Here is a 10,283-nt window from a genome sequence, read left to right as displayed (position 1 = left end):
TTGAAGTAGATAACTTTGAATCTTTTGTTACCTAAAGGCTGAAACAGACCCTAAAGTTTTCTTGAGTAAAAGGAAAAAAAATAATAAACACGTATGTATTCAAGCCTCACTCTGGTAATCACCATTGTGTTTTCCTATACAGCTGAAAAACTCAGTATGACTTAATCACCTGAGCTATCCATTTTCTCCCATTATTAAAAGTAATGGCTCACAAGTCTAAAATGCAGGGAATTATTTGTAATGGAGATTGTCTGAGACCAAGAAACCAGAATCATAGCTTAGGGAGCTGACCTTGTTTATCCATGCCTGAAATGCAATGAAATTTAAATGACAGCAGGCCGAAATTTATTTTTACATTCATGTGTTCTTGGAGTTAATTATTTTTCCAGCATTAACTTCCTGTCATGTTACCTTTTTTTGGCATCAGCTGGAGCTGTGATTAAGAAAATATTCTGATTTATAAATATCCTTTGTGATTACAAAGGAGTGACATAGCATTTTCATTTTTGACCTTGTGATTTTAATTTAATTTTAGATTTTTTAGGAGACCCAACTATCTGATGAATGTCTTTCAAGCAGCAAATGGTTCATCACTTCAATTTTGTGCTAAGATATCACCATGCTGATGACTTTCCATCTATTTAATTGACTGTATTTTTCATCTTCAGGATGTTCACTGGGACAAATCCTCAGCTGAGACAGCTAGAGCCCTCCCAGCCTGCATCAGCTGAAGATACGGTTCTGCCCAAACAATGCAGCTCGGCACATTTCGGTTTAATATGAAGGATCATCCAATGCCAGTGGCACCAGGGAAGAAATGTTAGGCAAAGAGGGGTCTCGGAGGGGTAGGATTTGCTTTCTTTTCTTCAAGGCAGGGAAAGGCTCCATTTGGATTCAGCATATCACCGCATCTTCTAACTACTGAAATGCTGCAGGGCTTCCTGGAAGAATTACAACACGAAAGCAAAAGCACAGGTTAAGGTTTGCAGTAACCAGTAATTGCCTGATAAAACAGCAGCAAACGTGGTTAGCTACAGCAGTTTGCGGGGCCACAGCTAGTGAGAGAGGTCAATGTCAAACTCAGCAAGAGGGAATGACTTGCAATGGGCAGAGCCAGGAGAGGAGCCATCAGCAAGTTCAGCAAGAGGGAGAAACACCACTAGTGATGGGTAACAAGCACATTTAGCAGAAACAGAGGTTGACACCTTCCTTCCCAGCAGCAGAAGAATGTCTGTCTCGATTTTGGATAGTCCCAGACACCAGCCACTCTGTTCTGCAGTGCAGGGCACCCCTCCCACTGGTGGGAATCGCCTGCGGCAGCAGGCAATGGGGCAGGCAGGTGGGGAAGGAAGATCAGGGGCTGGTTTCCTTTGCAAGCCTCCCAGCAGCAGGGAAGCCCTGTCCTGGCTAAGACTTTCCAAGGGCTGCTCACCCTGGTGTGTCCAGGCTTCCCAAACTGACGTTATTGTCCTCTTCCTTCCTCCCACACAGCAAACCCTCCCCCCTCCCCTTCTGATACAGATCTCTCAGTTAAACCCATTTGCTTAACTGACTGCTTGGGACCAGAGGCACACATCCAGTCTCCAAGAGTACTATGCAGGGACCTGAGATAGGGTGGATGCTGGGTTTTTTTTGTTTTGAGGAAGGATCCCTGAAAAATTGAACCCCAGCTTGCTGTTGTGCACTAAAAGGACTGCAGAGTGATGCATGGCCTGTGAAATAACTGCATGGCATGAAGAGATATTTTAGAAGGAAGGAGCTTTGGCCAGCACTCTTTAGAAAACTATATTTACCGTCATGAGACCAAGGCCAGGTCTATACAGAGCCAGAGTAAGCAGTTGCTCAGCTGTGGGAGGAAATGAGCCCATGTCCCACTGTCTCCCTCACCGCTGCCAGAGGGCTGGAGAGCTGTTGCTGCAGCCACCACAGCCAGGAGAGCATTTGGGATGTGTGAGGGAGCAGCTGCTGCTGGTGCAGAGGCGTGGAGAGAGGGAGCCAGCACCTCCTGGCACCCTGGTAATGTCCCCCGCGCCTCCCATCCCAGCCGGAGGCAGCAGCAAGAAGCCTCAGCCCCCACGGCTCGTGCTGGGCACTCAGCCCAGCTGTGCTGGTACTTTTCCCCTTCCTTCTCCTTGGGTGGAGGTGGCCCATGTTCAGGCTTGGTGTGGCTGAAAAACCTTGAACCTGCTTTGCAGTCCTGATCCTGTGTGCTCCGGAGGGGTTTGTTCCTGCACGAGGAGGAGCAGTGCAGGCAGCATGCACCCTCTCTGCTGGCGTGAACTGTGTTGTGGAAACAAGGGAAGCTACACCAACTGACCGTCCTGCAGAAACAAACTGAGGCACCGTCATTTTGGGGAGCAAAGGCTGGCTGTTCCTACCACCGCCTGTGCGCGTGAGTGACTGCAATAGATTTCAGCTGCAGGGCTCTTGATCCCCACCACTCTGGACCGAAGCAGAAGCAAAGGGAAAGAGCCAGCTCACCACTGGGAGCTACAGAAACAGCTCTGCTCCAAGTGAGTGGTGAGCCCTGGAGGGTGGGATAGGCTAGCATGGGCTTCACACTGAACAGCAACATCACCTTTCTTGAAAATGGCCCTGAATTTCCCCCCTCGATCTGATGGACAGGAATGACTGCCACACAGTGAAGTCCACCAGCTTGGTGCTTAGCCCGGGACAGTCCTCAGGAGACAAATGCCCAGGCTGTGTTATTGGAGATCCTTTGTAGTCCTTGAGCAGAAGCAGCCAAGGATTAAAGATCCTAAACTGCATACATGGAGGATGCACGGGAGGAGCACTTGGCTTTGGGACCCACTTCTGTAGGAAGAGACCAGTACAACTGGGATGGCTTCCACCTCAGCGGCAGCAGAAGCAATCTTCCCTGGGTGCAGTCTGTTTAACCTGGACAGGCAGGCACTAAATTAAGAACAAAAAGAGGGGACAAATGAACATTCATTTAGCACAAAAATTAATATGTCAAGAACAAAATTAATCAAGACACCCAGGGACATTAGGAGAATAAATTCTTTAATTGCTTGTACACTAGTGCCAGGGGTCTAGGCAATAACAGAAGGAACTGGAAATGTTCTTTTATGAGCATCTATTCAACTTCAAGATGGCCCTAATGAAACTGGGGGGGGGGGGGGGGGGGGGGGAAGGGATTTTACTTGATCAGAATGTTAAAACCATCAGTTACAACCCGTTTAGGAAGGGTCAGGTTGTGAAAAGTGGCATTACAGGTTCTGAATCACTGACAGCTCAGCAGCAAAGGATCATCGGCATTACAGGTTCTGAATCACTGACAGCTCAGCAGCAAAGGATCATCAATGTCTATGGATCAGTGACAAAATGAGATATGAAGTATAAATTGCAATCTAATCAATATCCTGCACTGAGAGAAACAGTATCACCACTGGAGAAATCACTCTGAGAGACAGAGGCTGAAAGTTTTTTGCTGTAAACACCGTGACAGTCTTAGAATTTATAAAAACCTCTCAAGTCAATGTCTTTTCTTTTGCAGGGGATAATTCTATTTTAGATATAATTTTGGGAGAAAAAGAGGTATTGATCACCGAACTGGTATGGCATAATAATAATAGCATCTAACCTACTTGGGTCTTATCTAAACTAGACCTCTCAGCTCCTTCTACAGGCAATGGGTGGAGCTAGGTATCTCCTGGAGATGATTTATCCCATCCTAACAGAGGTATGCATGCTGCAAGGGATGAATTCCAAAGCTCTCTTAGGCCAGCTATCAGCAGAGCCCTCCAACTTGTTGGGCATACCCAGTCTTCAGGAGGCAAAATCTGAAGGAGGCAAACCCCATTCAACCAGACCCCAGTGCCTGTTGCCAGTGGGATTTTGTCAGGATATGGTTTATGTCCTGCAAGAGAGAATAGAATATCTTTAGTGACCATTTGGCCTCTTTCTTTCGGCTGAAAGGGAACTTTGGTCCCTTTCTTTACGTGAGAGTAACAGATGATAGTTATAGTAGCTAAAGTAAACAGCATCCCCAAGAGCTCAAAAAATGTGTAAATCACACTATTTTTTCTCAAAACTCATTTTTTAAGAATGCAATATTCTTGTGTTAAGAAGACAATTTAAGAATAACACATTTTTTGGAGCTCTCTGGAAATACTTTTTTTTCTATCAGTAAAGACAATTTTGTCAGGTTTTTGTTGGGTTTGGTTTGGGGTTTTTTTTTACTTTCTACAAAATCCCAGACCTCTTCTCTGTGGTCTGATGCTTTACTGACAAAGTAGTGCATTTTTTCCAGGAATCGCAGAAATAAGAAGAGCAGTTGAAGTGAGAAGTTACATGTCACGGTAGCTTTCGGTTCTCTGGTTTTGGCATTTGTCAAAGCCTCTTAGCCAGGGAAAGTAACCACATATAGGAGGGCCTGCCAGGTGGCATGTGCCTCTCAGAGAGCCTCGCGATCTTCCCCCTTCTTACTGGGGGTATCTGAGAGCAAAGTGAGAAGGGTTACGGCTCCTCTATTCTGTGATGCCGTTTAGACACCGTTTTGCCCCCCTGGTTCAAGCCAGTCAGCAGCAGGATGACAGGGAGGCTGGTGTCACGCAGGGCTGCAGGAGAAGCAGAGGAGCACCAAGCTGAGGTTCATGCTGTGTGTATATGCCATCTTGCTGACGCAGATCAGGTGCTCCCTAGGCTTGGTCCTGAGGGAAAAGACAACATTCAGGCACAGTGGACTCTCAAATGGATGCTTAATTTTCCATCCCTTTTCTTCTTTACATGTTTAATTATCTGCCATTCCACAAGTCTGCTTTGTTTTTTACTTGCTTTAAGAGAAACAGGAAACAAACATAAAACTGCGTAATTGGTATAAAAGGGGAAAAATTGTATTTACTTCTCATTAAACTCTTGTTTGTTTTGAGCACTGAAATAACAGAGCCCTTTTATAGATGGGGCAACAGATCTGCACATCCGCAGACCCTCAAACCCTCAAAAAGAATTAAGATTTTATTTTTGCAGAGGGGGAAAATTCAAACATGCACCTGGTTCTCCACTTATCTGATGAGCCAAAGCAAGGCACACTTGTCTTTCCATCTGGACTTTCATCTTGCCTTTCATCTGGACATTTCAATTTCCCTTTGAAGTTGAGTCTGTGTCTTTTGATTTGTAGTGTTTGAACAGGAACGCCACTGTTGTATCAAATGATTTCAGGGAGGGAACAGCACAGCGCTTGGGCTTACCATCAGTTCAATAATAGCAACATCACTCACATATAACTTTGTTTCGCTGGCTGATATTAAGAAAAATGGTTGCTTGCAGAATGATGCACAAGTCTGTCAAATATACACACACATGCCCTTTAGACTGAAAATGATTTTGTTTTATAACACCAATTCGATGATACAAAGTTCATAAATTTGTATTAGGAATGTGATTGCATCATTCCAATCCTGTGGTGTGAAATCACAAGAGGAAAAAACCCAATTACTGCAAAAACCACTGGAAGTTCTGCGTAAAAATCAATGGCAGGATATGACCCATAGTTTGAAAACTTTAAGCATGTAAAAAGGACTTAAATCTTTATGATGAAGATTATGGTTCTGGCCTCTAAAATAATAGCAAGTATTAACTGCACCATCTCAACAGTTTTACGAGACAATAATCTGGTTCTGAAGTGGATAAACTACGAGGTCGAAGACTGGGCAGTTTATCTCAATGAGAGACCTGGAATATTGCCCACTAAACCAGAAGGATCAGTAGTATTATCAGCTGACCGTAATAAGCAATATATATTAAACTGAAATTTTAAGTAATTCAGCCATGGGAAAGGTAGCTATAATCATTTGAGTAGCCAGGAGGAGAGGCTTCTGGTGTTGGACTCAAAACTGGAAGAACATTGAATTTGTAAATATCTAGTAGGCAAGAGGACGCACCAGACAGCTGATTTATTTGAGTTCACTATAATGCCCCAAGTTTGTCTTAGCATGCAGAAAATATTGCAGGGGGAGGTGATGGATATATTCCATTTCAATAGAGGATTAGAGGCCACGAAAGGAAACAAGTAAATGATACCTATGTGACTAATTTTCTTTGTCATGCTGTAGACAACACACTGCTTTTTTTTCCCCCTCTGGGTAACACCCTGCCTCGTGTCCTGCAGCAAGCAGGATTCAATCACTGAAATGATTTCAACCAAAATTCCCAAGGAAAGAGAAGCCTTAAAACTGAGTATGAGGTAGCAAGTGGTTATGGTCTATGTGATAAGTTTCTCATAACATTTCTCTTTTGTGGCTTGAAAATATAGCAGATATTGAAAAATAAAAGAAGACTGTAGGAGTGGCAGAACAAAACTTCTTGAATGTGAACTTCATAAGAATTTTTACTTGCTGCTAGGTTCTGCCTTTGTGTTTATTTACCTGCAGACATGTTCGTTACATAAGGAATGTAGTAAAAATAAGTTTAATAAAGAGGAGCAGTAAAATTCCTGAGGATGCTGGAAGTGCAGCAATAATCCGAACCACAAAACCTTCTGAACGCGTGAGAAGGGCCGTGAGTTCTCTTTCCAGCACGTTGAAATAAAACAGCCCTATTTTATTGCATGAGGAGAATAACATATAAAATGGATTAATGTTGCTCTTCAACTTAAAGAAAATGATGAGGCACTGAAACAAAAGGGGACAGAACCTGATTCTACCCATGCTATATAACTCTTATTCTGAAGAGTTGGGGTTTGGCTTTGTTTAAGTGGAGAAATGACATTTTCACCATGTCCTTGGCTGAAGTCAGTAAACAGGCGTCAGAGTAATGAATAGCGAAGGATCAGGATCCCCCTCTCCGTCTCCAGCACACTCTGCAAATGCTGCCATGCCATCAGGGGTCCTGGGCACAGCCCTGCGGAATCCGTGTTTCCTTCCCCTGCAAAGATCCACAATTAAATGCGCTCTTATTGTTTGTTACATAAAGTTACACACCAAGAAGTGTTTTGAGCAAGCTTCCCATTCTCTCTGAGCCGGGAAGAGCTGCCGCGTTCCGGCAGCCGCTACTCACGCGTGGGGGAAGCAGGTACACACAGCAATGCCTCTTCTCAGCTGTGCTGCAGAGCCCTGAAGGCAAACTGGGATGACGGTTTCCAGCATTAATAGCATCACTCGTGTACGAGTAGGAGAAACGAGGTGTGGAGCAGCAGTACAGCTCTCTTTTGCCATGCCTACTAATGAGCTCCAGTGGTGGATTAAATGCTTATCATGAAAATAAATAAATAAAGAGACCTTGCTGCTTTCTGTGACGGTTCATTCCAGGTAACTTATTACCAGGGGCACCTGCTAGCATAGGCATTCTTTGGCATAAACACGGATAATTAAGCCTGATACCAGCCCACCTCGTTATGAGTTTGTTAGGGTATCTATTATTTTCTCCATTAATGTCAGTGGGAGTCCCATCTGCACGTGGAGAGGAGAGCAGACTCTGGCTTTAGTCTACTGCTTGGCAAGCCTCCAGTTAAGTTAAACTTCAGAATTTGTCTACAGACTGATAGGCGACAACACATTTGATAATGACCAGTTTCAGCTTCAGAGTGAAGCTGAAGTTGTACAGCTGCATTCCCGGCATAGAAAGAGCAGCTCACATGTGAAAAATATTTTAGCTGCAATAATAGGAGCTACTTACATTAAAGCATCCTGAAAGCCTTATAGGAAACCCTTCCTCTAATGTTAGCAAGATGATTTATATATGTATCTGCAATGCGTCCCTAAGTTCTCTTTTCAGGAATCAAAGTGTACTAAAGTTTCACATTCCCAAGCTCCTTTTATTTCAACATGAAAGTGATTAAAGATGTTTATCTGAGCTAGAGAACCTTAAGACGGTACTGCTTTCATTGTAGGAACAATTAAATCGATCCCAAGGGGACCTCAACCACACAAGAGAAGTATTTGAGAACTCTCCATTAACCCACTTGCCATTTTCTAAGCAGGAGCCCCTAATGCATAAACAAATAGCATAAGTGTGACAGGAAATACAGCTGATGGAACAAGATTTGCTAGAGGAACCACTTTCCCAATTTTAATGACTGTGCAGGACTTCATAAGAAAGCCTTCCTTTCCTCCCCTTCTCATGATAAAGAGCAGGTATTCAGCTGCTTTGCTTTAATATGAAACATGGTTTGGTGCAAATTAAAGACACTGGTTTTGCACTCAGAAAAAAAAAAAAATACTTGCAGCTAAATTATTTGTTGTGCATATCACATTTCAGGAACAGAATTAATTTTGGCCATAATAGTCAAAAGGCCAAATCTTACCCACCGACTAGGGTTTTTGGAGGAAAGTCATAGCTCCACTTCATAGAAGGAATCAAAGTTTTCTGTGCTGGAATGACAAACAAATGATATATTAATGAAAGAAAGGTTGAGATGACAAGTGCTAAACCTCATTTTAGAAATCCGCATGCCCAAGGCCTCTCTCCATGGCACAACAGCTATCTCACTGCCTGCCACTCTGGGCTCTGACAGCCAGATGTATGATTGTCTGCTGCTGTTTTCTTCTCCTGTTTCCAGGGTTTATGGAGGGACACAGGGGAGAGGCCAAGCACAAAGCTGAAACCCACGTACTGCACTAAAATGGACAGTCGAAAGAGCCTTGCAATGAGCTGGCAAGCAAAGAGCCAGCAGAGGATGTATTGCTGAGAAAGAGCAGCAGCCCTGGGACTGCTGCAGCCCAGAGGCTCGATTTGTAATCGCTCTGCTGCCTGAGTGTCAAAACCATTTGGCCCTCCAGGGTTTACAGAGTGATAAACAACTCTGTTTTGTCATTTCATGCCAAATTCATTGTATTTCTGCAGTGGAGGCTATAACTAATATGTAGTTAAAGGAGATGGAGACACTGTGGTCTCTTGAGTTGGCGGCAGGAGTGATTTGGAGAGCAGCTAGCTCAGCTGGGTGGGATGGTGCACTGCGACCTCTCCAGCTGCAGAGGGAACAGGGCTAATGGGTTCTCTGGGAAGCCTCTGGAAGTTAGAGCTGTAAAGACTGTGAAACTTAGGTGGATTTAAGCAAAGGAATATTGAGGCGCTCACTTTATCACACAGCCATTGCCAGGAACACGAAAACCAAGAAACCAAATGTGAAGAAGTGCTTGGACAATATGGGCTTATCTGAAAGCTGGTACAAGGGTGCAAAAAAGTGAAAATCACTGCGCCAGTCTGAAAGTCAAGGCCCTATTTGCAAAGGCTACCAGAATTAGAAATGAGACAAGCAGCAGGTTGTTGTACCATTTGTGGTGGTCACTACAGGACAGCCCAGCTGATGAAAGGTTTCCAGGGCTCAGCTTCTTGAAGATGCATCAGTCTCTACTGTTCTAACACAGTCACTGAGGCTGATGTCCACTTCATGGGATTTTACCAGATTTCCAGAACAAGATGACTGCCTAATTTCTACTGCATTCAAATCGTAACCACTTCCTGGAGAGCTGAATGTCTGTCTTTCGCTGGTGTTAGTGTAAATCCCACCACTGACATGTCCGCATAGTTGGAAAGGAGATTTTACTAGTTCGTCATCCCTTGATACACCAATATGGTGACTGCTATTGAGGCCTGGGAAGCTGGCCCCATGCTACTGTCTCATTCCATGGGCATCACTGAACAGGGGGAAGCATACCCGACCTGTCCCAGCCACTGCTGCCCACTGGTTTTCAGTAAGATCTTGCCAGGCTCATAGGCTTGATAGTTTCTATTTTCACACGTAGGAATGTGTTCCCTTCATCGGGTTTCTCCAAAGCTCTTACAGCTGTAGTTTGTTTCCTAACTCTAATCTCACAGTGGTGTCTGTAATGTTATGTTTAGAAAATAATGACATGGGATTCATCTGTTACTGTATTGGTCTTAATTATTATGCATGGAAGAAATTGAATGCTTCTCACCATAGGATAAGAAATTTTGCTGCTGCTCAATGTAGCATGATACTAATATTTACTGTTTTGGGTGCAAAGGGTAATCCCTATATTCACCAGACATTCATTTATACTCTTTTATAAAGCATTACAACAAATCGGTCAGTAGGCTAAACTCCAAAAGGGCCACTGGCTTTGAACAAGTATAATTCACTTGCATTTCAGGGACTCCAAGATTTGCCCCAGTGTGACTAGCAGCAAATGAAATCAGCTCCCCATCCAAGCCGCTCACTGTGTCGGTAATAAAGACAAATACATTTGATCAGATTCCCAGCTGGATCAATAGCAATTTGAGTGGCTGGGAGATCTCACCCACCTTCTTACTGTGAGCCCAATTTCCATGGGGATTGCAGTCCAGCCTCCTTCAAGTATGTA

General features: G+C 44.0%; 1 long non-coding RNA gene across 1 annotated transcript; it reads right to left on the bottom strand.

Annotated features, from left to right (window-relative positions):
* Positions 1-1,637: 1,637 nt before the first annotated feature.
* On the bottom strand, positions 1,638-9,928 carry LOC129736071 (uncharacterized). The gene is made up of 3 exons (XR_008732248.1): positions 8,268-9,928; positions 3,783-6,885; positions 1,638-2,913 (listed from the first exon to the last, which is right to left on the bottom strand). It is a non-coding gene; the product is annotated as an uncharacterized LOC129736071 (long non-coding RNA).
* Positions 9,929-10,283: the final 355 nt, after the last annotated feature.

This window comes from Falco cherrug, chromosome 4 (assembly GCF_023634085.1).
Source record: "Falco cherrug isolate bFalChe1 chromosome 4, bFalChe1.pri, whole genome shotgun sequence".
Lineage (NCBI taxonomy): Eukaryota > Metazoa > Chordata > Aves > Falconiformes > Falconidae > Falco > Falco cherrug.
This window is presented reverse-complemented; position numbering and strand designations above follow the sequence as displayed.